The 27007-nt window shown below is 42.7% G+C and overlaps 1 protein-coding gene across 3 annotated transcripts in view; it reads left to right on the top strand.

The window, feature by feature from the left end:
• Zfp521 (zinc finger protein 521) overlaps positions 1-27007 on the top strand; it is a 285737-nt gene that overhangs the window by 42078 nt on the left and 216652 nt on the right. The window lies entirely within an intron of this gene.

Raw genomic sequence — 27007 nt, 5'->3', positions numbered from 1 at the left:
GGAAACAACGCAGGGATGGAGGAAGGCACGAATGTGCATCAGGGACTCTGGATTTTAGGAATGTTTTGGAATGTCAACACTGTTTCTAAGTAGCAGATTTGATCTAGAGTTTGACCAAACAGCCCAAACATAGCCAGGGGCGAGTGGCACCTGTGCAGATGAGGTTTTTCTTCTTTGTCTCGTGGTACTGTTATTTTTTTTTTTCTTTTCCAGTCTGTAATCCAGCATGTATAAGTAAATTACATAGCATCCTTGCTTGAAGGAAGAGGGACAAAGGTGAAGACAAATTCAAACCCCACTCTTCAGCTGGAGCCATAGACGGCAGCCACCTGCCTGGCCCTAGCCTCGCTGTGTATTCCTGGAGGCTGGGACGGGAGGAGACCCAGCCCTCCAGTGCTGTTGAGACTGATGCAGAAGATAGATTATCAAAATATATGTTTACAGAAGGAAAAGCACAGAGAACCTTTCATTGTACTAATCCACAAACCCTATCATTTCTTGCCAGTTCCCTCAGGGGGCGGGGAGGGCTGCGAGCCAGAGGAGTCTCATCACAGGACTCAACAAAGCTTTAATAGCAGGGTGCTGTGGCGAAGGCTGAGATTACGGGACTTTATTATGCTTACAAAACAGAGTAGGACTCAGCACTGTAAATCATCAAGCCTAAGCTACACTTCACGGGCTAAATGTGTAAAGTGCACTTGGTAATACGGCTGCTCCTCCTTCTGAGTCCTTTCTCTCTTGTCTTCTGCTAATTTGCAAACTCGAACTGTCTGCTGAGTGCTCTTTCACATCATTAATGTGGATTGCTTGGATGCAGATGCAGAAAATGCCAAGTAGATGGTGTCAGCTCTTCACTGACCGGCGCCCGCCATGCTGTTTGGTAGTCCGCTGAGTAGAAACCCACAGGACAGGAAGGTTATGTGTTTGTGAGAAGATATATTTGCAAATCAGATTCCTAAAGCTCTAGCCAGAGCTGTTATTTTTTTCAAGTTTTTGATAAATTAATACATGATTACTGTATTTACAGCATTTCCACCTCCTTCCTGTTCCAGCTCTTTTCATGCCCTCTTTCAAATTCATTATCTCTTTTCTTACCACCACCACCACCACCACCACCACCACCACCACCACTACCACCACCATCATCATCATCATCATTGTGTGTGGATGCAATCTATTGATTCCGTTTGTTGTTGTTGCTTGTAGGTGTGTGTGCTTAAGGATGACCTCTAGGGATTGTAAACATACCAGGGGTTTATCCCTTGTGAACACTAATTATCCCTCTCTCAAGAGTCATTGCCTGCCTGCCCTCCCTCCCTCCCTCCCTCCCTCCCTCCCTCTTTCCTCCCTTCTTCCCTTCCTCCTTCTCTTGCTGTTTATTTTTTTTTTTTTCTGAACTCGGGCTATACTGGTCTCAGGTAAGTGTCATACTGCTGAGCTGTGTCTCCAGTACACACGGTTGTTGTTATTGTTAATCTTGAGATAGGCTCTCCCTAAATTTTTTACTATTATAACCAAGGTTGGATTCCAACTTGAGATCCTCCTGCCTCAGCCTTCTGGTAGCTGGCGTTGCAGGTGTGAGCTGCATGTGGATCAGCTGTTTTTAAGCACATAGTGTTCCTGAATTGGTGTAGGCTTTGAGAATGCACTGAGTACATGAGTGACTGGTGTGTAAAGCAGCATGATGGCTTGATTTTATTTTCAAAGTGAGGCTTTCTAGGATCTTTGCACAGTTTTTGAGAACCTAAAACCTTCAGCAGATTCATGGAACTTTGTGATAACTATTTGTTTTGTTTTATCCAGAGAGAATCTTTTAAAGTGAAAATGTGTCAAAGGTATCTGTCTACAGCCTTGGTAAACTAAACACTAGGTGGTCCCTCTCCTGACTCCAGTTCTGCTGGCAGGACGATGAAGGGAAGCGTGACTTTGTGTTAAAACTGCATTTAGAACTCATTTTTGCCATTTTTCTCAGAAAGTTGTAAGTGGAAGTAAACTGCAGAATCAATGTGCTGTTTAAAAAATTTAGTTCATGGTAGTTGAATATGAGGCATTGTATGTTTTATTTGCATATTTCCATATTAAACTCAATATTAATTCATTATGTCTTTATTAATTATTTAATGATATCTATACTAGTTAGACCAAAGGTAGTATAAGTTTTATTTTTAAATTCCCTTTTCTTAGATGAATTGTGGCATCCTACCTAAAATCTTTCCAAACTGGTAGCCTAGCCACATATTGTCCCAAAAGCCTGGTTGAGGACAGTGTGCAGTGCCTCGTGGATAGATTTTTGTTTCTTTCTTTTTAAAAAAAAATTATTTATTTTATATATGTGAGTACACTGTAGCTGTCTTCAGACACACCAGAAGAGGACATCAGATCCCATTATAGATGGTTGTGAGCCACTGTGTGGTTGCTGGGAATTGAACTCAGGACCTCTGGAAGAGCAGTCAGTGCTCTTAACTGCTGGGCCATCTTTCCAGCGCCAATAGGTTTCTTACATGGCCCTTCAGTGTGTGCATATCATCGTGGAGACTGTGCCCTTTAGACCTTTTTGGACAAAAGTATGCATTTTCATGTGCTTTTACTGATGTCTCCCCGCCCCCCACCCCTGCCCCCACACGCACAGATGGACAAATGCACAGAAGTAGAAATGGAGAAATGATGTAAGGATGAGATAAGCATGGTTTTTCTATGACTTTGCAATTTTAGACTCCCAGACTGCTTTCTCGTTGTTCTGGTTCATTAACTTTGCCCTTAGACCTGAGGAGACACACCTCACAAGCTAGTGAAGAGAAACGACCACTTGTCCTGGCTGTGTTATTCTCTGTAGTGGGTGTAGCCTGGGCCTTGTCTGACTTCCCAGTTATTTTGTCAGTGTTGTTCGGCTGGTCTTTTACCTGCCTGGATGAAATCATCTCCTTCTCCCTCCTTGTTCACACAGTAGCTAGCTGATAAAGCTTCTTTCTGCCAGGAGTGCTGGGCAGCACTGGCCATGTTCTTGTAGATTACCTATGTTTGGCCATCAATATCTTGCAGTTCTTTTCACAGCACTTTTGAAGTCAGTTGTGAAAATCTGAGACCTAAATTAAATTAAAATTAAATAGGATGCTCCCTGTATCTCTTTCTCTGGAGAGATCCGACTGTACCCTTATGAGAAGAGGCACACAGGGGACAGAACATGAAGCCTTCCACTGAGTGGACTCAACCTTACCTTGCTTTCAGGAGGATTTGTTCTAGGATAACTTTTTAAAGTTTTATTAACTTCTGTGGGTGGCGTGTGTTTGCCCATATGGATAATCTCAGCTTGAATTTCCTTCACCTTGGTTTTGAGACAGGGTCTCTCATTGGTTTGAAAGTAAACATTTAGACTAGGCTGGCTGGCCAGCTGTCTCCAGGGATCTCTGCTTCCCCAGGACTGGGCTCACATGGTGGATCAGGGCTCCTGGATCTTTTTTTTACAGGGCTTCTTTGGATGGTACTCAGGGCTTGTGTAGAGGGCACTCTACCCACTGAACCACCTCCTCCGTCCCTGAAGTGGCGGATTATGAACAGTGTCTTCTCTGATGGAAGCTAACTGTTCAGACCACGAGCTCTACTGTGGAGCAAAGTACCCTCTGTGTGCTGCAGAATGGTTCTCCTTGTTATCACATACTCCACAGTATGAGAACAACTCCAGAACCTCTGCTGCTGTCCAGTTTAGAGAAAGTGCTTCAGCCAGCCATGTTATTCTCATCTACCAGGGCGGTGACTAAGTCAGCTATGAATTTATGAAAGAGTAACCCATAATTGGTTAGCAAGTAAACTCCTTTCTCCAATTTTGGGGAGTCTGTTCGCTTTTTACCTTCTGTAAACACTTGCTATGTCAGCATTGGTGTCCTTTGCTATGGCAGATTAAAAGTAAGTATGTTGTTGTTTGTAATTGTGTGTTGGCGGTGTGGCTCTTACCACAGTACACATGGCTGTTATAGGACAGTTTGGAATGGTTGATTATCTCCTATCACTATGTATGTCTTGGGGTTTGAATTCAGGTCGCCCCATTCCCTGACAAGAGTCTTTATCCGCTCATCCATCCTGCTGGCCCTTTTTGTTTATATATTTGGTTTTTTAAGAGCAGTTTTAAGAAGTAGAAGTTCCGTATCTGCTGCTCTCATGTTAACATGCTTGCGATGTTTTGTCCTTAAGGCTCTTAGAATGGTTTCTATAATGAAATGTATAATGGTTTCTATAAGGAGCCAGGACAATGAATTATGTTTTCTTACTGTAGCTGATGATACATTGCATGTGTTAGCTTTATTAAAATCAAATAGCTCACGTGCTGAGAGGGCAGCTTAGAAAACCACCCTGTCCTGCATTTCTGTGTCATCTCTTGCTCGGTGTTCATATTCTCAGCCTGCTTTTCCTAAGTTGTGCATCACAGGACAGCTGTGTGTAAGCAGGATGCTCCTGCAGGCTAGATTCACTGAATGGAAAATGAACGGTGCATCCGCTTAGCTCTAACAAGAAAACCTAAGTGGACTCTGCCATTAGATGGAACTGTATTTACATTAATATGTTCTTTGATTAATTTGAGTATTTAAAATGGTACTTAAGAGTGTTACAGTTTCAGAAAAAAATGCATGAACCCATGTGTTCAAAAGTCTTACCTTTGAACATCTGCTAAAACACGGTGGTTTTATAAAATGACTTTCCCTTCATTGTATAATCGAGAGTGAACATTATGATCTAATCTCTGTATAATTGGGAATGAATATCTAGTGATCTAATTGTCTGGTTTCAGGATTCATTTGCCCCAAACTTGTAAATAAAATGTCAAGAACACAAACCATGGGAGAATATCTTGAAGAACTTCTAGCCTGTTCTTGATTTCCATTGCTAGTGATTAAAGCTGTCAGCATGTCCCTATGGATATATGTAAAAATTGTAAACCAAGAGCTCTATTTGGGACATAAAAGCTGTGGGGTCTTTTGTGGGGAAGATGAATTAAAAGAGACCCACAATTTCCAAGTCCTTTGCAGTCATGCCGCCCACTGTGTCCACAAGGACGGGGCCATGTGCACAGAACGGCTCTCTTTCCATGTCGCCCTCCTAGGTGTGAAATCTACACTATACAACGAGACGGTAAAAATTTCACATTTTTGCCTGAGCACACTTGCTTCTGTTTTAAAGGTCATTCTCCTTAAGTTGCTGGTAACTGACATCTCTTTATCTTTTAGACTATGAGTTGCCAAAGAATCTATAAAAAGTAGATGCTTTCCACGTCCTGCTCTTTGTGCTAAGCCCCCCTGAGGAGCCTGACCTCAGGGACTGGCCCAGGTGTCACAGAGGTCAGGGACCTCTTAATAGGTCTTGGAGGCAAAAGCAGGAATCCTTCTCCCCTGCGCCCCAGGGCTTGGTTTCTTTAAACTTCAAGGAGTTGGACTGGGAGCCTCCTTCTCTCCTTCAGCTGTACCTTCAGGGGAAATTGATCGATTAGAAGTGATTATTCCACCAACTCTGAACCCTTCCCCTCCCTCTTTGTTCCAAGTGGAGCCTCTCGAAGTTTAAAGGGATCGCGCCTCCTGGGTAAACAGTAGGATGAATGTAGGTAGATTACTGAGCAGAACTCTTTGAACACACATTAGAGCTGCTAAAAAATATATTCCTAACAGTAGGGACTATCTGAAAGCAAAAGGGGTGAGGAAACATTTGTTTCTGTATAATTATAAGGTAATTATGTGGGATATTTTTGGGCACACGATTAGCTGTTAGAACGTAGAATCACAGTAGCAGCTCAAGCCAGGAAAATAACCGGATCAGCACAAGGAATGGACAAACAGCAGACTGAGGGTGGTGACTAAGCCCCTACCAGGACTGATAGCAGCCATGAAGGACTGGGTGTGTCCATATCATCTGTAGGCACTGCGGGGGTCTAGCCACTGATGGCTTGCATTGTCTTCTAACTCTTTGTTTAACAACAACAAACTTATATGCATGTATTGCCTTGCATGTGCGGGTACTTTGGATCGTAATGCATTAAACATATCTACATGAAGTTTTTGGTTTTTTTTAATATAGTTCTTTGACTCTATCCTCTGCTCCTCAAACTGTCTTTGTTCCGCTCCTTTGTTGACTAAAGAGAGCTGTGGTCAAGGATGGCCAGGCTGCTGAGCTCCCACAGCTTCGAGTCTTACATGGATGCGTAGTAGACAGAGAAAGATGCGTGCTAGGGCCAGGTCCCAGTGAATTCTCCATTTGATTCTTGAGAGATGCCCATTTTAAAGTCAGATTTTCTAAATGAAATTTCAATTGATCTGGAGACACATCTACTTTCCTGCCTGTTTCTCTAGGTGATGGAGGCTGGCTAGTTCATTGTGTGTGGTCCCTCGCGTGTAGAGGATACTGGGATGAAGAGTGGTTCATCTGGGTGGGGCGATGAGTACAAAAGCAGCAAATCAGAGCAAGGTCACCTGCCAGCTCCTGCCTCCCCATCACTCTCAAAAAAGGAGATGGTTTATAGACAAACTTATCCTTGTTCGGATGATTTGAAACAACAACACATGCCTTGAGAAAAAAAATCTACCATGCATTCGTACACAAAGCTGTATTTTTTGGTTGTATCAATAAAACATTTTCCACTTAATTTATGAATTATTTAAAGTGTGTATTTTTATTACTCAGACTGCCTTTAAACTTAACTTTCTATAGTCTAATTTATGAAAATGTTCCCCATTGTAATTAACTGATCGGGCTGGCAGTCTCCTGAGCGTGCTTTTGTAATGTGTTTGAAATCTGTCAAAGCTATCATATACCTACTTCTTCTACTTAATTTTATTTTCTATGAAAAGTATTTTCTTTTTTACCAATGTTTTATAGTTACTATCAAAAAGCCATATCTGCTGGCTATACAAATTGGTTTAATATTTCATATTTGATATTTTATATTATCATATTTTCAAAGAGAAATCTTTAAAGTGTTCTATACAAGTGAACATTTGAATATATTTACTTAGTACCCTTCCTGTTCAGACATTTTTTTCTCGCTGTAGCTGAGCACTCTGACCAGCCCTTCCTGTTCTGATGTTTTTCTCTCTTAGTTTTTCTTCCATTTGTTAAGGTTTTTTGTCAGGGCACAGACCTTAGGCCAGTGGTTCTCAGCCTTCCTAATGCTAAGAACCTTCAATACAGTTTCTCATGCTGTGGTGACCCCAACCATAACATTATTTTTGCTGCTACTGTTATGAATCATAATGTAAATATCTGCCACACAGGATATCTGATGGGTGACCCCTGTGAAAGGGTTGTTTGACCCTCAAAGGGGTCTTGACTCACAGGTTGAGAACCACTGACTTTAGTCCATTGCTTCCATCCTTCATTTTGTCTCTCTATGGAAGTACCCCTCTGTACTAGACAAAGTTCAGTTCTCTGAGCACATGCCCTTCTCTCCATCACCTTTTGGAGCCAGTGCGTCTTCCAGAGCTGTTGTCATCACGCTGCTGTTTGTCCTGAGACTGCCGATATCAGACCCATTACTCTGTCTCCTGACTTCCACCACTCTCCTTTCCTTCTGTAAGCAAACTGCCTGCCCTTTGTAGCCCCCCCTTGTCCATCAGAAAAAAAGAAAGCAAAGAACTGTTATCTCCACCTTCCCTTCTGTGAGTGATCACACACAGGTAGAGCTCAAGTTGATTACTAACAGCGAGAGTGAACATTTTCTTCTTGTGACCAATGCCCATGGATAAAAATGTTCGTACATGAATTAGATGTTATAGCAGGGTTTCACTAAAAGCTGTCAAGTGCCCACTTCTCCATGGAAACACCTGCACCACCAGCAGCATGCCTGCCCAAAGTCCTCTGTGCATTTAGCAGAATTTCAGTGCAGGACATTTATCAAGATCCTGTTATTTGACTCTTTTAGCTTGGATCATGATTTTGCCATTGTAAAGGTCCAGGAAAAACCACAAGAAGGTGGTAAAAAAATGAAGAAGTGATGCTTAGTGGGAAGTTTTAGGTAAATGGGGCTGTGCTCTGGTGGGGATTGTAAAGTCAGAGTTCTGTCCTGCTTTTTTTTTTTTTTTTCCTGGTGACAGGCTGGAATGTTTTGCTTTGATGGGTTCCCTTTGCCATTGTCATCTGACACCTTGCTGAGAACTTTAAAAGTACTTGGTCTACCAAGGCAGGGTCTAGGATCCTTCTAGTTAGAGTAATGAAAAAACTATGGCACACAATGACATAGCCTACACTGTGACAGGGTAGGCTCTTAGAATATAGGGCCCAGGACCTTTGGGAAGAATGGTGTAGGGAAAGGAGACCAGGAACAGTCTGGAGTCTGGAGCTTCAGGGCTGGCTTCGGGGAGCACATGGTGTCTTTGCAGATGAACAAGATATAGTAAGGTAAACTCTGTGTGTGTGTGTGTGTGTGTGTGTCTGTCTGTCTGTCTCTGTCTCTCTGTGTGTGTCTATGTGTCTCTGTGTCTGTCTGTCTATCTGCCTCTGTCTGTGTGTGTCTCTGTGTCTCTGTGTCTGTCTGTGTCTGTCTGTCTGTCTCTGTTTCTCTCTGTGTCTATGTGAGTGTATGTCTCTGTCTCTGTCTGTCTGTCTGTCTCTCTCTGTGTCTATGTGTCTCTGTGTCTGTATCTCTCTGTCTGTCTCTGTCTCTGTCTGTCTGTCTCTCTCTGTGTCTATGTGTCTCTGTGTCTGTATGTCTCTGTCTGTCTGTCTCTGTCTCTGTCTGTCTGTCTGTCTCTCTCTGTGTTTATGTGTCTCTGTGTCTGTATGTCTCTGTCTGTCTGTCTCTGTCTCTGTCTGTCTGTCTGTCTCTCTCTGTGTCTATGTGTCTCTGTGTCTGTATGTCTCTGTCTGTCTGTCTCTGTCTCTCTATGTCTCTGTCTCTCTCTGCCTGTCTGACTTTGTATCTGTGTATGTGTGTGTGTGTAAGGGTTGTTGAGGCAGAGCTAGACAAGTTCTTTCCGACAGAAGAGAAAAGTAGAGCAGTAGAAGTGAAAGCCGAGGATCGCCTGGGCAGCTTCGGTTGGATCCAAGACGGGATCGTTGAGAGTTCATGTGTTTCAGCTATCTGTTGCTGTGTAACAGACTCAGAGTTTCTGCAGATGACGATGTTGGGAGCAGGATGTCTTGGAAATTATTACTAGGAGTTACTTAGGAAACTGGACTGAGGTACTGATCAGGCTTGGAGGGTTTCTGTTTAGCTCAGTCGTAGAGCTGCTGACTGGAGACCTGACAGAGGCCTCGGCATCTGAACCTCTGTGGAGGAGAGCACATACCATAGTAAGGGGCTTTCCACAAAGAACGTAATGAGGAAGAGAATGAGAAAGGAGAGGTGGTGGTGGCGAGGAAGACTATAGGAGGAGGTCAGGTGGAAGAGAAGAGGGAGGAGGAAGAGGCAAGGGGTGGAGAGAGGAAGAAGAGAAGAGGAGAAACACAAGGAGGATGAGGAATAGGAGGAACTGGGGGAGGAAGAAGAGGCGAAGGAAGAGGGAGGGGAGAAGGAAGGGAAGCAGTGTGGAGCATCCACATGCCTTCCTGGGTATCTTCCTACTCTGGTAACTAACGTATGGTATGAACCCAGGGCTGATATGAAAGAGAATCACACAGGTTTAAGATGGAGGCGGTAGGGGTCATTGGGGCTATACTGTGGGCTCTTGACTGCAATGAACTAGGAAGAGAAGTTGGATCTTATGACAAAAAGCCAAGCTGAGACCTTCCATGTGAGTCTGTCCTCTGCATTTCAAGCATCCATTATGTATGCATAGTCATGGGGAGACAAGTTAGCAGGGGCTCTCTGTTTACTGGTACTGTGAAGTCAAGGCAGGGATTGTCCTACATTCTAGGAAGATTTGATGACAATATTAAGCTTAGAGATGGGTGGATGTTTGATAATTACTGTTTTGAGCAACAAGTAGCTGGGGCAGGTTATGTGTACAAAGATGAACGTGTGTTCCCATTGGTCTAGACTGCACAGAGCAGGGTAGACTGGAGAACTAGAGCAGGCATTCTAGATAGGAAGCTCTTGCAATTTGCGGGCGGGAGGGTGGGGCCAAGTCCAAGCATAGGTGAGGAAGACCACACAATAACTAGGAGGCAAGACTGCTCAGGTGTACTGATTGGTTGGTGGTGGGCATGGGAACAAGGTAGGAATGGTTTCAGAGCCCTACACTCCTAGAGGGACTCCAGTATGGAGCAGTTGACACCAACACCAAAATGAGAATGGAAAGCAGCTTTTCAAGCTAGGGTGGTGGCAGTCATTTTTGCCCTGTGAAATTTGAGACTCTCCTGCCTAGAACTTGGGTGTGTCCTTAGGCCAGAAGCAAAGGTGGTTAGCAGACTCCTCTCTCCTCCTCTTCTTGAATCACGGTTTAGCTTTCCCTTCACTGTTTTCTTTCCCACAATAACTCTACGTGTGTAACTCTTTCTGATGCAGTTTTACAATCATTAACTTAATTTTCGCATACATACATACGCACATACTTACATACATACATGGATGGATTATGCAATTATATGTACGGTCACGTTTATGTGTGTGGGCACAATTGTGCGTGTGGCACAGTGGTGCCAGGGCCCAAGGTTGGCACTGAGTGTTTTCCTCAGTCACTGCCCACTGTGTATGTTGAGGCATCTGGCTGGACCTGGTGCTTCCCTTTCCAGCGTCTCCAGGGACTGTGGTTCTGTGTCCCTTATGATGGGGTTGCAGGGGGCCCCCACACCACCATGGTCTGCAGTGTGTTCTGGGGACCTGAACTCTCATCCTCACGCTTCGGTGGCACCTCCCAGTTCATGTTGTTTTGTTATGCAAAATGTTTGTTCAGGTTGATAAGTACCTGAGAATTCTGTTCTGAAGAGAAGGCTCCTGTCGCTAGGGTGATTTCAGCAAATGGACAGGAGCACCCCACGTCTCTGCAAAGGGCATGCACAAAGGAGGGAGCTGGCTAGTGCTCTTGTCTTTCCAGAGATGGGGATTTCAACAACCAGGCTTACTGCCTCACCGAAACCCAGCAAATTGATTCTTCACTCCCAGAGGATTAGCACAGCGCTCTCCCCACACCCCTCCTTGTCTCCCCTCCCCTCCCCGGTCTTCCTCTCCCTCTCCTTTTTCACTAATGTCCATCTCTATGGGAAATCTTATTAAGGAATCATTAGTTTTGGCCAGAAACTGCCGCCCCCTTCTCCTCCCCACTAAGGAGAGAGAGAGAGAGAGAGAGAGAGAGAGAGAGAGAGAGAGAGAGAGAGAGAGAGAGAGAGAAGAAAGAATTACAAGGCAGAATTAATTTTACTGTTCATTGCTTGGAATCTGTGACCACCTTGTGAATCTTGACACACCACTTTTATGGCTGATTTTCAGACTGCCGTTTTCCCATCCTCTTTCTTTGTATTATTTTCATTAAAAATTCCATTAGCTAAAAAAAAAAAATCAATGTAATCATTTTGGTAGTAATTAATTCTTAGCAGTCTTCTAAAGGAGAAACGAAGGAATAAAACTAGAAAGTGTTAAAATAAGTAGAAAGTCGTGAGTTCTCTCAAGGGCCCCTTAGAAATGGGGGTGTGGATGGTGGAGGGGGACATTCTGGCAATCGGTCAAGGACGGTGGCCAAGCCAGTACTGACTGTCACCCGAGCTGCATGGCTAGAAGCTTTCTTCTAAAGCCTGCGTATCTTGAAGGAAGGTCTGCAATGAAGCACTGATAAAACCACCCTTTCCCAGAGGGCCACCACTCCCTCTGTGAGTTTTACTGAAGTGGTGGGAGCATCAGTCTGCTATAGCATTTGGCACCTGAAGGGGGCTGATGAACATCCTGTGTATTATTGATATTATTAAACTTGATCATGGTTCTGTGAGAGAAGTCATGGGAGTCAGATTCCAGATTTGAAAATATTCCCGAAGAGTTTGAAAAGAGAAAGTGTGAGCTTAGTATTTAGTGTTGTACCTTAAAACGTCCCCTTTAACTCAGAAGTACTCCCATGTAGAGCACTTGCCTGGCTTGCCCCAGGCTCCAGGTTCAGCCCTCAGTACTGCCAATAAATAACTCAGAGGGGCTGAAGCATCCTAGATACTGCAGGAAGGGGCAAGGAATTCTACTGGGTTCTCTGTGTGCCACCTTGGGAAGATCTGTGTATTCGACTTTATCAGAACAGAGAATACCATGTTTGGGGGAAGAAGAAGAAGAAACCCTGCTTCTTTCTGTTATGGAAAAAGTGCTGACCCTGCAGTTTCATTCTCTATAACCCAACCCCGCCTGGCATTCACCTTTCAGGTGCACTCTGTGTATTGAGCATGTGATCATGCGCAGTGGGCACCACTGAAAACTTCTGCCCTCATATTTTACTTACTGACTGCCATAGATTTCTCCCCACGCAGACTTCTAGAGTGACTTTAAAAGGTCTCTCTCCAGTTTTATGAATTAGCTCAAAAATTAGAGCACATTAATTTTCATTTAGTGGAGTTTAAAATATTCATATCTCATGTTTAGCAGACAAGCCTAAGTGTCTTGAAGTTGGTCTGGCTGCAGTGGAGGTGCCAGGGAGCAATGGTTTGGAAAACCACCTGCGCTTGGTGTATTTGTGTTTTCTAGGGAATAGGTCGGAACAAAATGTGTTTGTGCATCAAATGTTCAGAGACGGTAGGCTGTTTTTGTGGTGCGCCTGGCTTATTGAAGCAACATATTTAATGGGGATGTGGTAGCTTGCTTTGCTGAGCACCATGAGGGGGGCAAAGGAAATGTGTCACGAACTCTACTCCAAGGATCGAACTGTGCACTAGGAGAACAAAACACTCTTGTCTGAAATTCTAATGTTAAATGTGGCAGTGTGTTATTAAAAGGCAGAATCATTAAAAGGGGCAAGTGGTGCGTGTGTTCAGGAGAGGTCTTCTGGAAGAGGTCAGAGGTGAGAGCTGCCCAGAGGGGTCATTAAGAAGTGAATGGGCAGGGAGGGGCTGTGTGTGGCAAAGCTAGATAGGGCAATCCAGGGCGGTAATTGCTGATGTTTAAAAAGACTCCAACTTCAAATCCTGATGTCTCATACAGACAACAGTTTCATAAGCTGTAGCATTCTGTCACAGCAAGTTGCACACTCAGAGCATTCAGGAATTCCAGCAGGGCAGAGTGCATAGGAAAAGTGCTGTAGGTATACACAAAGCAACCTCCATAAAGCCAACTGCTGGCCGGCCAGCAAGATTAACAAAACAGGCTTTACCTGCGGTCCTCTGATGAGAGAGCAGCTTGCAGAGTCCGAGAGAGTTTATGCACAGCTGTTAAAAGTGTGTTAGGCTGCTTCGGCAGCATTTGAGAGCAGCCAGAGACACCTCCACAACATCTTTAAGATGGAACAGGCAGTGCGGACTCTCACGCAAATGTCTTTACACACCAGAAGTATGGTTAGCCAGTCTCCAAGAGACAACACCTATGGCAGCACTGATTACGGAAATACTTTTGTTGAAATGTCCTGGAGATACTTGAGATACTTCTCAAGGCTTAATTTTCATTTAACTTTCACTCTTATTATGCCGTGAGCCTTTGGTGCCCATGGAATGTAAATTTTCTCTAGTGATGGAAGAAATCACTGGCATTGCTTTTAATAGCTTAATGAAAAGTCTTGTTGCTTCTTAAATTTATATTTTCTTGGTGATTGACAATAGGTCAATATTTTCTCTACTTTTTAATAAGAAGATTAAGAAATCAAACACTTGCTTGAGTCCTCCCAACAACCTCATTCTATATTGGGTCTAGAACCAGTGGGTGTAGTATTAGTCTTATGTTTAGTGAGGTGGTAATCTTGGTACAGGGTGAATGGCTACATTTCCCATCAGCCATACAGTGTGAAAATCCAGTTATCCCAGGTGGAAGTTCCCACTTAACAAGTAGACCCAGTCAGTAGGCACAGATGTCTTCTGTTGTTTGACAGGAAGATCCTCTTTCTCACCTTCTCTGCCCCATCTAAAAGTCTGTGGGGACTTTGGTCTTCAGATGGTGGCACTATTTTGGGAAACTAGGAGATGGGGCTTAGTGGAGTGAGGTGGGTCATAGGTGAATCTTTGAGATGCTGTCCTATCCTAGGCCTTGACTTGATTTCTTTCTCTCTTTCTATTTCTCCACCAACATTCTTGATAACTTGATGTATCAAGTACAGGAGGCAAAGCAGCCATGGGCTGAACTGTCTGAGATCGACTCATCATGGAATTGACTCCTTTTACATTGTTCTGTTAGTGTATTGTCTCAGAAGCCATGGCTGATGGACAGAAACAGAAGAAGATAAAGTCATAGGTGAAATAGTATTCTCTAACAGAAAGTCCAAGATAACCATAGCCTACTTGACAATGACGTTTCTTTATGTCACTTGGGTGAGAAGTACAGTGGTAAATAATTGAGAGTGGGCTTGGGAGCCCTGGGGGAGCCCTGGGGGTCTTCAGAGACCAAGGCTTTATTCCCTGGTGCTCCATTATCTAGGACATGACTGGCATTTTCAAGTAGGAAAACATGGCTGCTAGAGTTTGTATCCCATGTCCAGCTTGGATTCAGAAGAGAGAGGAAGAGAAGAGTTAGCTGTGCCTCCTGGGACAGCTTCTCCTGAGAGAGCCTGCCCCTGAATTCCACAGTCACCTCTCACTGACCTCCTATTGGAAAGGATGGGTGTGGTTTGAGCTACACATCTGGCGATTTCACACACAGTTGCTGTATTTGATTTTTTTTATTTTACATTATTTTATAATATTTTATATTCCTAGAGATAATGTCTCTTCCAAGGTCATGTATAATTTAAAGAATGTGCTAAAATGTAAGAGCTTTTAAATTCCCAATGTGGATGGACCTCTTTCTCTGGCTGATAACTTACATGCTTTAATTATTTAGGAAAAAGCACATCACATTTTTCCAGTGAAGAGGCTGCAGTCAAAGGCAGAGCTAGGGGCGAGGACTATTTTGTTGGCCTTTGTCGTTGTTATTGTTTTGAGCACACAGTACTCCTAGAGAGAAAATAAGGAAACACGCCTTTATCGCAGCTGAAATGCTTGATAAAGCCAAGTCAGGCATGTTATGGATATATGACCCCAGGGAGTGTTTTCTGAACCAGGGTACAACATTGGAAATTCTCTGTTCCCAGCCAACCTCAACACTTTCTGATAGATCCTTAGGAACTCTATTTCCCATGAAGACTGATTGTCCTTGTGTATGGGGGTAAATTAGGTGAAAGACATGTCACTTCTGTACCTTCTGTATGTGATGTTCATCTAAGCACTGTTAGCTTTCCATTGTCAGCAGGGGGACAGACACACCAATAGGGTGCAACCAAGGTAGAAACCGATGCCTGACGTCTGAAGCTTCATTACTAAGCATACCATGGACTTCAAAGTACTGTCCCTTTAGCCCAATCCCCTTCGTCTTTATGGACCTGCCCAGAATCACTTGTGATAAAATTAAAGGGGTTACGAGAGAATGCCATTTTTTCAGTTGTTAGTAAAGTACACAGGGCTAGAATGGAATGTTCCAGAACGAAAGCTTAGAGTTGGGAGACCCTGTGTACTCACCTGATTGAGAGCTTCTTTTTCATAGAAAAGAAAACTGGGGAAATGACTTGTCTGTAAGGTGCCTGCTGTGCAAGGATGAGGGACTGAGTCTTGGTCCCCAGGACCCACACGGAAGGTTGAGCATGATCATGTGAGTCCCTGTTATCCTAGTGATTCGGGCAGGAGACAGGTGGATCCCTGAAGCTCACTGGCTAGCCAGTGCAGTCAAACTGGTGAGCTTTAGGCTCAGGTAGGAACCCTGTTTCAAAAACTAAATCTAGAGAGCCATTGATGCAAGACACTGCAGATGTACGTGTGCACTGTATACCTATGCCTCCACCCCCATCCCTGCCTATCTAAACAACAGTAATATGTACACATATGTGTGGACACCCTTCTCCTGAAAAGAAGAAACAAACTTGAGAATGATGGTCTGCCAGGACTTAGACATTGGGCTTCTGTCTCCAAGTCCAGTGTTGGTTTGGCCCAGAGGTTTAGGGTTCCATGAACAGTTGTCGACACCACAAGCTCTTACCCACAAGAATAGTCTGGGTAGAGGACTTGCTAAGAATTGACACTTGTTCCGGAGTTTCCTAGCTACACATCTGCAAGAGGACAAACTCTAGGAAACTCTTCTCCTTTTCCCCCTACCACCTAATTTGAATATTTCCACCATTACCAAGGTTCTCCCTTGATGCTTTGGAACCACTGGGAGAGAACCTTACTGATATTTCAGAAGGACTGTAGACCACTGGATGCCTGCACCTGCAACAGGGTGCTATTTTGTTTCAGTCCAGTGGATAGGCCATGAGGCTGGTCACCATTTTGCCATTAGAGTAGGCTTTCTGGGCCTCTGGGTATACCTGCTGATCTCAGCAAGGAAAAGTCTCTCCCTACCTTATTGTGGAGGGTGTTACCCAAAGACACGAGGTTGGCTTCTTGTATTCTGTGCCCTGAGTGGACAGAAAGGAGGGCACTGTGGTTCTTCTCAGCTTCTTTAGTGGCCACACCACACAGTACCCATGTCGTCTTGTGTCCTCATCAGCTGTTCTGCTCAACTGGACACTTCAGATCTCTCTAACCCTGTGTGAAGCCTTTTCCAGATTTTAATAAACCTCTAATGTGTCCCCCGTGTATATCCTCGGAACTCCATAAAACTGGGAACAGATATGATGGAAGAAAAAGCAAATTCCGGCTGCCAGTAGCTCGTGCTTGCTAATTGGAAAAGTTATGGGTGCTTTCAAAATAAAAGCAAGTTTATAGATATCCTTTATAGAATAGCTGTTACATTGTTAGAGAATTAAAATGTATGTCATCGCAACAATCATCCACCGTTATGTTAGCAAAGCTCTGGAGAAGCATAAATGTTTCTCAACATTGCTTGATGCTTGCAAATTATTAATATGTACACGTCTGTGGGCGGGAAGGAATTTGACGGAAGAACCAAAGGGGGAAAGGAGGAGCAGAAAGGCTTGAATGTGGATATGGGAATATACGCCTCTTTCGACAGCATCCTGGAAAACAGTGATTTGCACATCTGTGTGAAGAACCTTTAGTATTTGTAATGTAATTTAAAAGTTATAGTGGCTTCTTTACAGTTGCTTTGGTGATATTGCTTTGGCTTTGCTGAAACACTGAAAAGTTACTGGTTATATTTAGAAGGCTGTAAAGAAACACCAAAGTGAGCTTTCTGTTTTGCTTCTGCACTGTTCGGTCAAAATGCACATTTTAAATAGCAACTCCTGTAACATTGCCATCTCATGCATGCATGTGTGTGTGTGTGCATGCATGTGTGTGTACATTCTGTTACATTGTCATCTTGTGTGTGTACATGTATGTGTGTGTGTTTGTGTGTGGACAGAGGGGGGAGAGAGAGAGAGAGAGAGAGAGAGAGAGTTAGTTTCAGCTACTTATTTTACACTGTCATCTCCTGTGTGTGTGTGTGCCCATTATGTTTTGTATTGTTGCAACAAAGTACAATGAATGACTTCAAGGGTTGTTCTACCCATATTCTAAATCAATTATGAATCTTAACTATCTATCTGTATAAACCTATATAGACTTTTTCTTATCATTATTCCATAAATAACATAGCATAACTATTTGCATATCACTTACCTTATATTTGTTTGACAGGTATTGTGTAGATGATTTACAGTACGTAAAGAAGTGTGTAGGTCGGATACCATATGGGACTTGAGCATCTACTGAAATTTGTACCCAAGGGGATTCCTAGAACTAACTCCCCATAGATGCTGAGCTATGACTACATGACAGAAACTGTTGCAATTTTTGTTGCTGAATAATGAACCACTATAAAAGTTAATACCTTAAAAACAATAACAATGTATTATTCTTTCAGACTCTGGGTTAATTAGGTGGATCTTCCCCTTTGTATGAGATGAACTTGGAGGTCCAGTGTGGTTTCATCTGCATGGCTGGTGCTGGCTGCTCCATTCTGGCATCAGGCTTCTGATTGCCATTTATAGAGGCCACCTCCCTTACCATAGCTAGGGTCTAGCTTTCAAGCAGAAGTGTGCCCAGGTTTCGGCTGCAGCCTGGGGAAGCTCAGGCTCAGAAGAACACTGTGTTGCTGCCATCTTCTTCTACTATTTCAAATAAGTTCCCCATCTTACTCGGGAATGAGCAGGGGACATCAACGCCATGGTGGTGACAGGAGAAGGTCACACTGCAGAAGAGCATGAGGGACAAGAGTTATTATTGTGGTCACCTTGGGAAGCATAATCTACCAGAGAAATCAAAGCCCTTCTTATTATCACTTCTTTTCTTCCGAAGTCTGTCATGGCGTTTTAATTGATCTCGTGCCTCTCCGGGAGAGCCGTGGAGCATGGACTTATCAAGTGTAATTTCTTAAATGGTCGCCTTTTGTCCCCATATAGCATAGATCCCCTTTTGAGAGTGGAATGCACTTAATAGCCAACCCCACTCTGTCCTGTCACCAGCATTCTTTATTTTTTAAAGAGATGGTCATCAATATATAGTGGTTTCTTACCTTGACTCTCATGGGGCAAATGCCTATTGCAAGGCCTTAAACACCTGTTACAAGGGAGTCTGCTCCTTCTTTTGCATAAAGTATAACTGAGGATCCCCTAAATATTTCTTCCTAGGTGAACGTAGTATATATAATTGGTGTCATTTGAAGTCTCCAATTCTGGCTGAATTACAAACTGTCCCTCACTTTCTGTCTGTAGCACACTTGTGTTTTAGGTCATCTCACAGACTTCCTTGCTCTCCTTCCCTGGACTCAGGAGCACGAGTTCGTGTGAAGCACTCCGGCTGTGTTTTGTGGCCACAGGTTAGCCTTGACCTGCTGTGGTTGTGGCCCCAAGAGCCAGCGTTTACTCAGCAGAGGAAAGCTGCTCCTGATAGAGATGAGTCAGTTTCCGTCTGCATCGAGATGTTTACTCGTGGGGACAAATGCAGAGGATGACAAGCCTGGACCATGTGACCACCCGGGATTGTTTTTCCTCTCTGGGTTTCCACGTGGGAAGCTGTTGTAGTTTAGAGCTTTGCTGCAGCTGAGCCCAGGATGTCCGCTGTCCAAGGTGCATCCATGTTTGTCGGCTGCTTCTGTGGCTCAGAGCCAGCAGCACATTCTTTTGAGATGCATTCACTCTTTAGAAGAGGGACACCATCCTGTGTCTTCCTGGAAGGCTGGATGGAGCCATAGGTATGATTGGTTACTACCAGTGAAGGGCCCTCAAGGTCAGCAAATTACAGTGCCATTGCCTTCTGCAGCATATTGTGTGTGTGTGAGTGTGTGTGTAAGTATTAAGTCTAAAATTATTTCTTTGTGGTAATTGGGAGGCATACACCTATGTGTATTTATATAAGTGTATACCTTATTAGTTTCATTATCATAGTTGTGTCTGGATATGGAGAGCGAAAAGCAACTCCAGAAGCATTTATTTTGGCTTATTCCTCAAATACACTTAGTCCACCATGATGGAAACACGTAGCCACAAGTGCACAAAGCAGCTGGTCACCTTACTTCTGGAGAAGGGAAGAGTGGAGTGTGGCAAGGATGTGGAGTGGGGCAAGGATGGAACAACCCTTCCAGATTCCCTGTTCCCCTGTCACCCATCCCTTCTACTGACGCTTCACTTCCTACAGCGTCCACAACTTTCCAAAGAGCATAACCCAGCTGGGTGCGGGGATGTCATGTGTTCAAACACACATTTCCATGAGTGACATTTCATATTTAAACCATAGCATGTATATACAAACATACTTACCGAAGCATGAGTTTCTTGCCTAAGTCAATACTTGAGCATGTAGGTCGGGTTTGTATTCAGATACATGTGCACATATGTGGGCTTAAGTAACAGTGTGTTCCCCGGTTAGACTAGATCAAGTGTGTCACGGCAATTACCCAGGTCTCCTATTTAAAGTATGTGATTTAGATGGGACAAATGAGTGTCACGGGCATTGTTATGGAGGAGCTGAGTGACAGGGGAACTGTCACCATGCTCCCCATTCTCCTGAGATGGGCAGGGAAGAGGGATATGGAATACTATCAGACCTCTTGGTTTGAGCCTTCCATTTGCTTTAGCAGCCGCAGGTCTACAAAGAAGTGCCCGAAGGTCTAGTCTCAGATTTACTCTGACTCAGTCCACATCCCATAATATAGGCACAATGTATTTGAGAGGGACTCTGGTTCTATGATTGGTCCCAGAGTTCATGGAGTGACAGATTCCTTTGGCTTGGAAATTTCTTGTAATAACTGACAGAAAGTGTTGAGGATGTAGTCTGAAGGCTGCTGAGAATCCCATATTCCTGTGATTGTGACTACTGCTTTTCTGTGATTTCAATGAAATGCCAGTGGTCTACGTTTAATGACCAAACCCTATAAACCCCTGGTGGATGAATGATTGAATGTATGAAATGTCTCATTAGAAAGAACAGAAAAGATTTCTTCTCTAAGATGCCCATTAAGGAGTTATGAAAATTCTTATGTTGAAAATAAGAGACTCTGAAATTTATCTAAATCGTAGTCCTACAGAATTAAAGAATGACTGCCTTTAGGGAAAACATACCGTAAAATGTGTGGGAAAATGTTTGATTTATTTCAGTTTGTAGTTTCTCTGGAACCTGTGGTCTGTGTTTGTGCAACATCCTAGTGCACATGGGGCTTTGTTCCATTGACTATTAGCTCATGTAGTCTTAAGCAGTGTGAACTTTTGTAGACCTGCTACATGTAGTGGGAGCCACACATATCCCACCTTCTAGCAGAAAGCTGTGGTCTATTCCTAATGTTCAGAATACTGTCTCAAGAATTTATGTTACCCTCTAGATGGGGTGAAGTAAAGAAGAAGGTTTTGCTAAGAGTTTTGAATATTGTAAATTGATCCTGTCCAACAAGATCCTCTCTGAGAAGAGACCATCTGGCTAGCATGTGCTTGCTATCTCCCCTCCTTAGCAAAACTGGACTATAAGGAATACACGACTTAAACTGTATACATGATGGATATTTTGAAAGACTTTCTGCCTTAAAGAAAGATGTTCATGTTTTAGGTTCCATGTTAATTTATTGTAAGTCTGTCATGCTTAGTGATATCAGGGAAGGGAAAAGAAATGGTTTCTGTTTCTATATTCTTTTCCTTCACAGAGTAACCACACAGGCACACACAAGTACAGAAAAGCACAAGACATTCTTGTGACCATTCCTGCATTCAATACTTACTTCCCAAACTGCAGGTGCCGTTTCTTTGACTGAATAAATATCCTTGAACATGTTTAGAAATATTCCTTTCTAGGATCCTGTTAACTTGCAATTGTTCTTCTAATTGTTTTTGAGAGAGAGAGAGGTAGAGACAGAGAGAGAGAGACAGAGAGAGAGGCAGAGACAGAGAGAGAGAGACAGAGAGAAAGACAGAGAGAGACAGAGAGAGAGACAGAGAGAGAGGCAGAGAGAGGCAGAGAGAGACAGAGACAGAGAGAGACATACAGAGACAGAGAGAGGCAGAGAGAAAGGCAGAGAGAGACAGAGAGAGGCAGAGAGAGACAGAGAGGCAGAGAGGCAGAGAGAGAGACAAAGAGACAGAGAAAGAGAGAGGGAGACAGAGAGAGACAGAGACAGAGAGAGAGACAGAAACAGAGAGACGGAGACAGAGAGAGAGAGAGAATGCACAAACACCTGAGTGTGCATGTGTGTGGTGCATATGTGTATGCAGTGTATATGGAGCTCAGTGGGAAGTGCAAGGCCTTCTGTTCCCCATTCAGACACTGTCTTGTTGTTTGTCACTGCATTTGCCATGGGAGCCCACCTGTGAGCTTAAGGAGCTTGCTGTGTACCCTCCTCCCATCTTGACATAGGAGCATTAAGATTACAGACTCCTGCTATTTCATCTCACTTGACTTGGGTCTAGGAGTCTAAACTCTGTTCCTTGTGTACTTTACTAAGTCATCTTTCTAGCTGCCTGACTCAGGATCATGAAAGGCAGCAAAATATAGGGAGACACATTTTAAGTAACACAGATACTTAGGCACCAAGTGTGAATCCCAGATTTGGGAACTTTGGTTTCAAAATGACCCACTTTATAGCAAGGGAGACTTGAACTTGACCTTGAAGAAAAGGCGATATTGATAAAGATAAAGAAGTTAGACATGCGTTTTAATACAGACATCCCACAATGGGATCTTAGAAGGCCAAGACTACTATCTATTGTTTGTTCAAGAAAGTGTTCTAATTCCTTTTCCTGTTCCATATGACTTTACCAACTGACACCGTGTCCCATTTCAAGGCCATCGGCAATGGCGTTCTGTTAGACTATAGTATGATGTAGTATGATGTAGTATGTAGATGATTTCCTGAACAGAGAAACTAAATGGAGGTTCTTAAATCTTAGCAAGTTCATTCAAATAACTCTCTGCTTCTTGCATAAAGGAGTTTGATTCTTGAAATGTGCAAACCCATCTCTAAATAGAAGGATTCAGGGTTATTTACAATTCCTCTGAATGGAACTGTATCTGTAGAGAATACTAATTGCAGGTGACAGTCACTTCACTTTGTGCTGTAGTGCCTCTGTCAACAAGGATATTATTACCAAAATCATAGATCTAGACAGTATATATCGTATTGTAAGGCTCTTTTCTTTTTGAAATGAAATAAAGTAAGAATGTCATTTCTAAGTCATATGATCAGAACTTATCAAGGAATATAGACAGAACTGTAGTACAGAAGACAAGAAGGGAAGCTTTAAGCCACTGCTGTGTTATTTGAGCCCCTATGCCTTAAAGCAAAGTAATGAGAAATCAAAGCTTCTTAGCTAGACATCCATCAGCCTAGCTAACTGTGGCAGTTCCCAGGGCTGGTCAGAATGGGGCACCATGGAGACCTTAAGATTCTGCTCATGGGAGTGAAAATTGGTAGGAAACCAGGATGGTCTTGTCTAACAAATTCAAAGACAAGTGTACTCTTCAGCTTGGCATTTTCAGTTTTTTCTAGTTTGGAGCAAAGTAACTGTGTGGGAGGTGACATGTGCTTGCACATGGATATTCACAGCAGCACGGTTAACACTGTTACCTGGAAACAGCACTGGGGGCACAGTTAAGTAGATAAAGTCTCATCCACACAAGCATGAAAACTTGAGTTCGGATGTCCAGGATCCAAAAATAAGCCAGGGATGGAGTGGGGTCAAGTAGGGGCAACTGCATAAGTGGGGTCATAGGGTAATCAATGAGCTCTTCTTTAGATGAGAGGCTATCCCCCAAAAGATAAGGTAGAGAGAGATGACAAAAGATACCAATATCAACCTCTAGTCTCTACATACATGCACAAATTCATGCTTGTCCACATACAAAGGCTTGGACAGATGTACACATACACACACACTTGTGAAAGCAGCCTAGCTTCAAGCCAATAGAGTGTCACTATGCATGTTCACATGCCGGGATGTTATGAACAATGAAGAGAAATGCACAGCAGGTATACTCCACAGGGCGAGGGCTCCCAACTCTGGAGAAAATGGAGAGTTGACTCAAGAAAATAGACAGCAAATACTATAGCCTGAATGAATCCATCCACACAGAGTCAAAAACTTCGATTAACCTGGCTGCTCAGTTGTCTGCATAGGTGGAGGTAGATGACAAACACCATCACAAAGGTCACGCTCACTCTGAGACAGCCGGAATAGATGATGTGAGTGGGGTTCTCGGTGGTCTGTGTAAGTGCTGCCAGCCTTGGGTTGCTTGGGGTGCAGCTTAGCTGCCCCACCACTGAGGAGGTTTTGTCTTTCTCGTTGGGTTTCTTGTAATTATTGACTAGATTGCCCATTTGCTTTCTTGTAACTATATATATTTCTCGAAATATATAGTATATGTACATATGCATATATACACATATGTTTTCTTTATTTTATGTGGAGGAGATAAAGTAAGGAAGAAATAGCAGTATAAAAAAAGATTTCTGTCATAAAATTTCTTAAAGCACAAGATAGTTCTAATAGAAGCGTAGGCACATTTTCTACCAAATGTGTCATTGTTGTTAGATTCTCCAGTGAATGGGGAACTACAGCTTTACTACTAGAATCTAATACTTTCAAATAAGAAGCCTCAATTTTTCTAGGGTCTCAGGAAAAGAAAAGGTCCAAGATTTTCAAAATTAAACTTGGTAACAAGCTTTCCTCTAGTTGTTTTCTTTCAGGTTGTATATATTTGGAGATGGCAGCAGGCCATTGAGTGTCACTTGCACGGAAAGTGGCTGGAGAATCAGCAGAAACTTAACAATGAGGCAGGGAATGGGAATTCTTGTGTTATCTAGAGAAACCAAAAACTTTGTGTTGCTCTTATTATTTCAGAATCACCTGTGAGGTCCTCTTTAAGGAAAGCCTTCATCAGACCTCTGTTGTACCTACACTGCAGAGTATTACGCAGTAATGAAAGGGAATGTTAATAAAATCATTTCTTTTTCATGTTGATGTGGATCAAAGTTGTGACTTCAAAATACAGATCATAAAAATGAACCTTTTCAAGATTCTTGGTTCCTTTCATTAGATTTGATGTCCCATGCTCTGCATTAAAGACATTTATTTGCAAGTAAGCAAAACCAAAACAAAAAAAAATACCCCAAACAAAAATAAACAAAGTAAAATACACACTTCAGTTGTAATTTGCTAATTATAAATCTATTTTTTAAAAACAAGTATTTTGTCTTAAAGGTGAATTTTTAATTCAAATATGTGATAATCACAATGAGGCAGATGGATCAAAAGTGAAGGTTGTGTCTGCAAGAAAGGCTTGAAGCAACTTTGCTAAAAGCAGCCTACCAAATTGGCTTATTTTCTAGATAAAGCCATATAATACTATTTAAGTAACTGGATTACAAAAACGAATGTTAACAAAGCAGCTGACAATTTGACGATTGAGCATAAAGTCAGCTCATGTTTTGGAGAGTATCCTGAATTCCTACTTTAAGAAGCTCAATTAAAGTTTGGAAATAATAATTTTCTTGTTAAGTCTCTGAAGAGCAGCAATAGGGAGACTGCTGTGAGGGAGAACCTGAAAAAGCCAGCATTAAATATTGGACCCCTGGAGCAAAGATTCATGGATTCACTAGTGTCAAATTATTGGTAATGACTATTTAGAGCTCTCTAAGAAATTTGGGAGTGTGCATGTGTGCTTGTGTGTGTGTGTGTGTGTGCTTGTGTGTGTATGTGTGGTATGTGTTGTGTGTGTGTGTGCAAGTGTGTGAGTTTGAGTGTGTGTGCATATGAGTAAGTATGAGCTTAGGAACTTTTACCATTGAGCAGTTCTGCTTGGAGCCCTCACTTAGACAAAAGATAAAAGTGAGAAAAGATGACTTATGGTCATTTCTACAATTATATTTATGATTTGTCTCTAATTATTGATTAAAATGATCCATAAGCACAGGAGACTAACTAGAGTGTCTGTATTTTTTGTTGTTCTGCTATTTCTTTATTTTAATTTATTTATTTAACATTGAGGAAGTAAAATATTGACTGGGAAAAAGAAGCAAATTGTACAGGAGGGAACTACTGAGCACTAGATCTGGACGTGACCTTGAGTCCTCACTGAGCTGGGTCCACCCCAGGTTCATGAACCACTGAGACTCCTAAGACTCCAAGATGGAAACTCTCTGGATTTGAATAAGATCAACTTTCCTTGTGTTCAGATGGGGAAGTTTTATGAATTTTATGTATCTTGAAATTCTGCTTAATAATAAAAAAGATAGTTTGAAGTCCATAGTTTTAGTACTTAAACCACTTATATTAGTCATATTCTATTGCTATAACAAAAAGTCCAAGGCTTGGTGACATATAAAGAAAAGACGTTTAGCTCACCATTTTGGAGGCCCAAAGATATGATGTTAATGTGTACAGGATTCTCATGAAAAATCCTTGAGCTACATCAAATCACCAGACCATATGTGTGTGAAAGATATCATAAGGTAGGAGAGGAAGCTAGGAATAATTTGGTGCTCAGACTTACTCATTTATAATAACCTAGTCTTTAACTGTGTGTGCAGAGTATCTCTTAAGAGCATTGCTTGTCAAGAGAAAAGCTGATGATGGCCCATGACATGAGGCAGGAACTAGGAGGTGGGACATTGGCAGGAGGAGAGGATTCTGGGAAATAGTGAGAGGATAAAAAGGAGACTTGTCTGGGAACTGGGGGGCAGGGGATGTGTCAGAGGTAAACCAGAAAGTAGCTGAACTGAAGTTAGAATAAAAAGAGCGCTAGATGCTGAGGGAGATGCTGTGGAGATGCAAAGAAAGAAACAGACTGGGACTTAAGAGAGTTAACTAACCAAATGGTAGGCATAGAATAACTTGACTGCGTTAAGTAAGTTATAGGCCAGTCATGGAATGAGCCAAAGCTTGTGGTCAATGCATTTAATAATAAATAATTAGTCTCAGAGTTGTTATTGTTGAGTACTAAGTAGAAAAGAAAAAACAGATTTAATATTTTTCACAACTGCGTCTCACAAGAGCTATCATAGTTCTTTCAGGGGACAGTTTCTCCAATGACCTAACTAGTTCCCACTAGGCTCCACCCTTTGAGACAGTGTCTCTCTATATAGCTAGTGAGATGGTATGTAACCTATGGTGGCCTCAAATGTGTCTTGATTTTCTGCAAGTATCAGGTAAGAGGTATAAGAGGAGATGCAAAAGACCTGGTCCTACAAGGATGCTGTGGGGAGCTTTGCAGAACTCAACAGTTGCAAAGGCATTGATGAAAGAAACTTTTTGTTTTGCTTTTCCAGACTCTAATATATTCACTTATTGTGCCCCTGCATGTAGATCACTCATTGGAAGTCTAAGCTCCATAACACTGTATAGATAGTGATGAAGACCCAAAGAACAAGGCAGTAAAATTAGCAATGTTTGCACAATAATTGTGTGAATGCTGCCTGGACAGTGTGGGTGATGGTAGGGTGAGGGGGACTCCAGTGTAATGTGGGGTGCTGTCAGGTGACATGAGTAAGTGTTAGTGTCCATGCTCATCTGATTTAATTCAAGCCAAAATATGC

This window comes from Mus musculus, chromosome 18 (genome assembly GCF_000001635.26).
Source record: "Mus musculus strain C57BL/6J chromosome 18, GRCm38.p6 C57BL/6J".
NCBI lineage: Eukaryota > Metazoa > Chordata > Mammalia > Rodentia > Muridae > Mus > Mus musculus.
The sequence above is the reverse complement of the archived record's forward strand: the minus strand, read 5'-3'. Positions and strand labels throughout refer to the sequence as shown.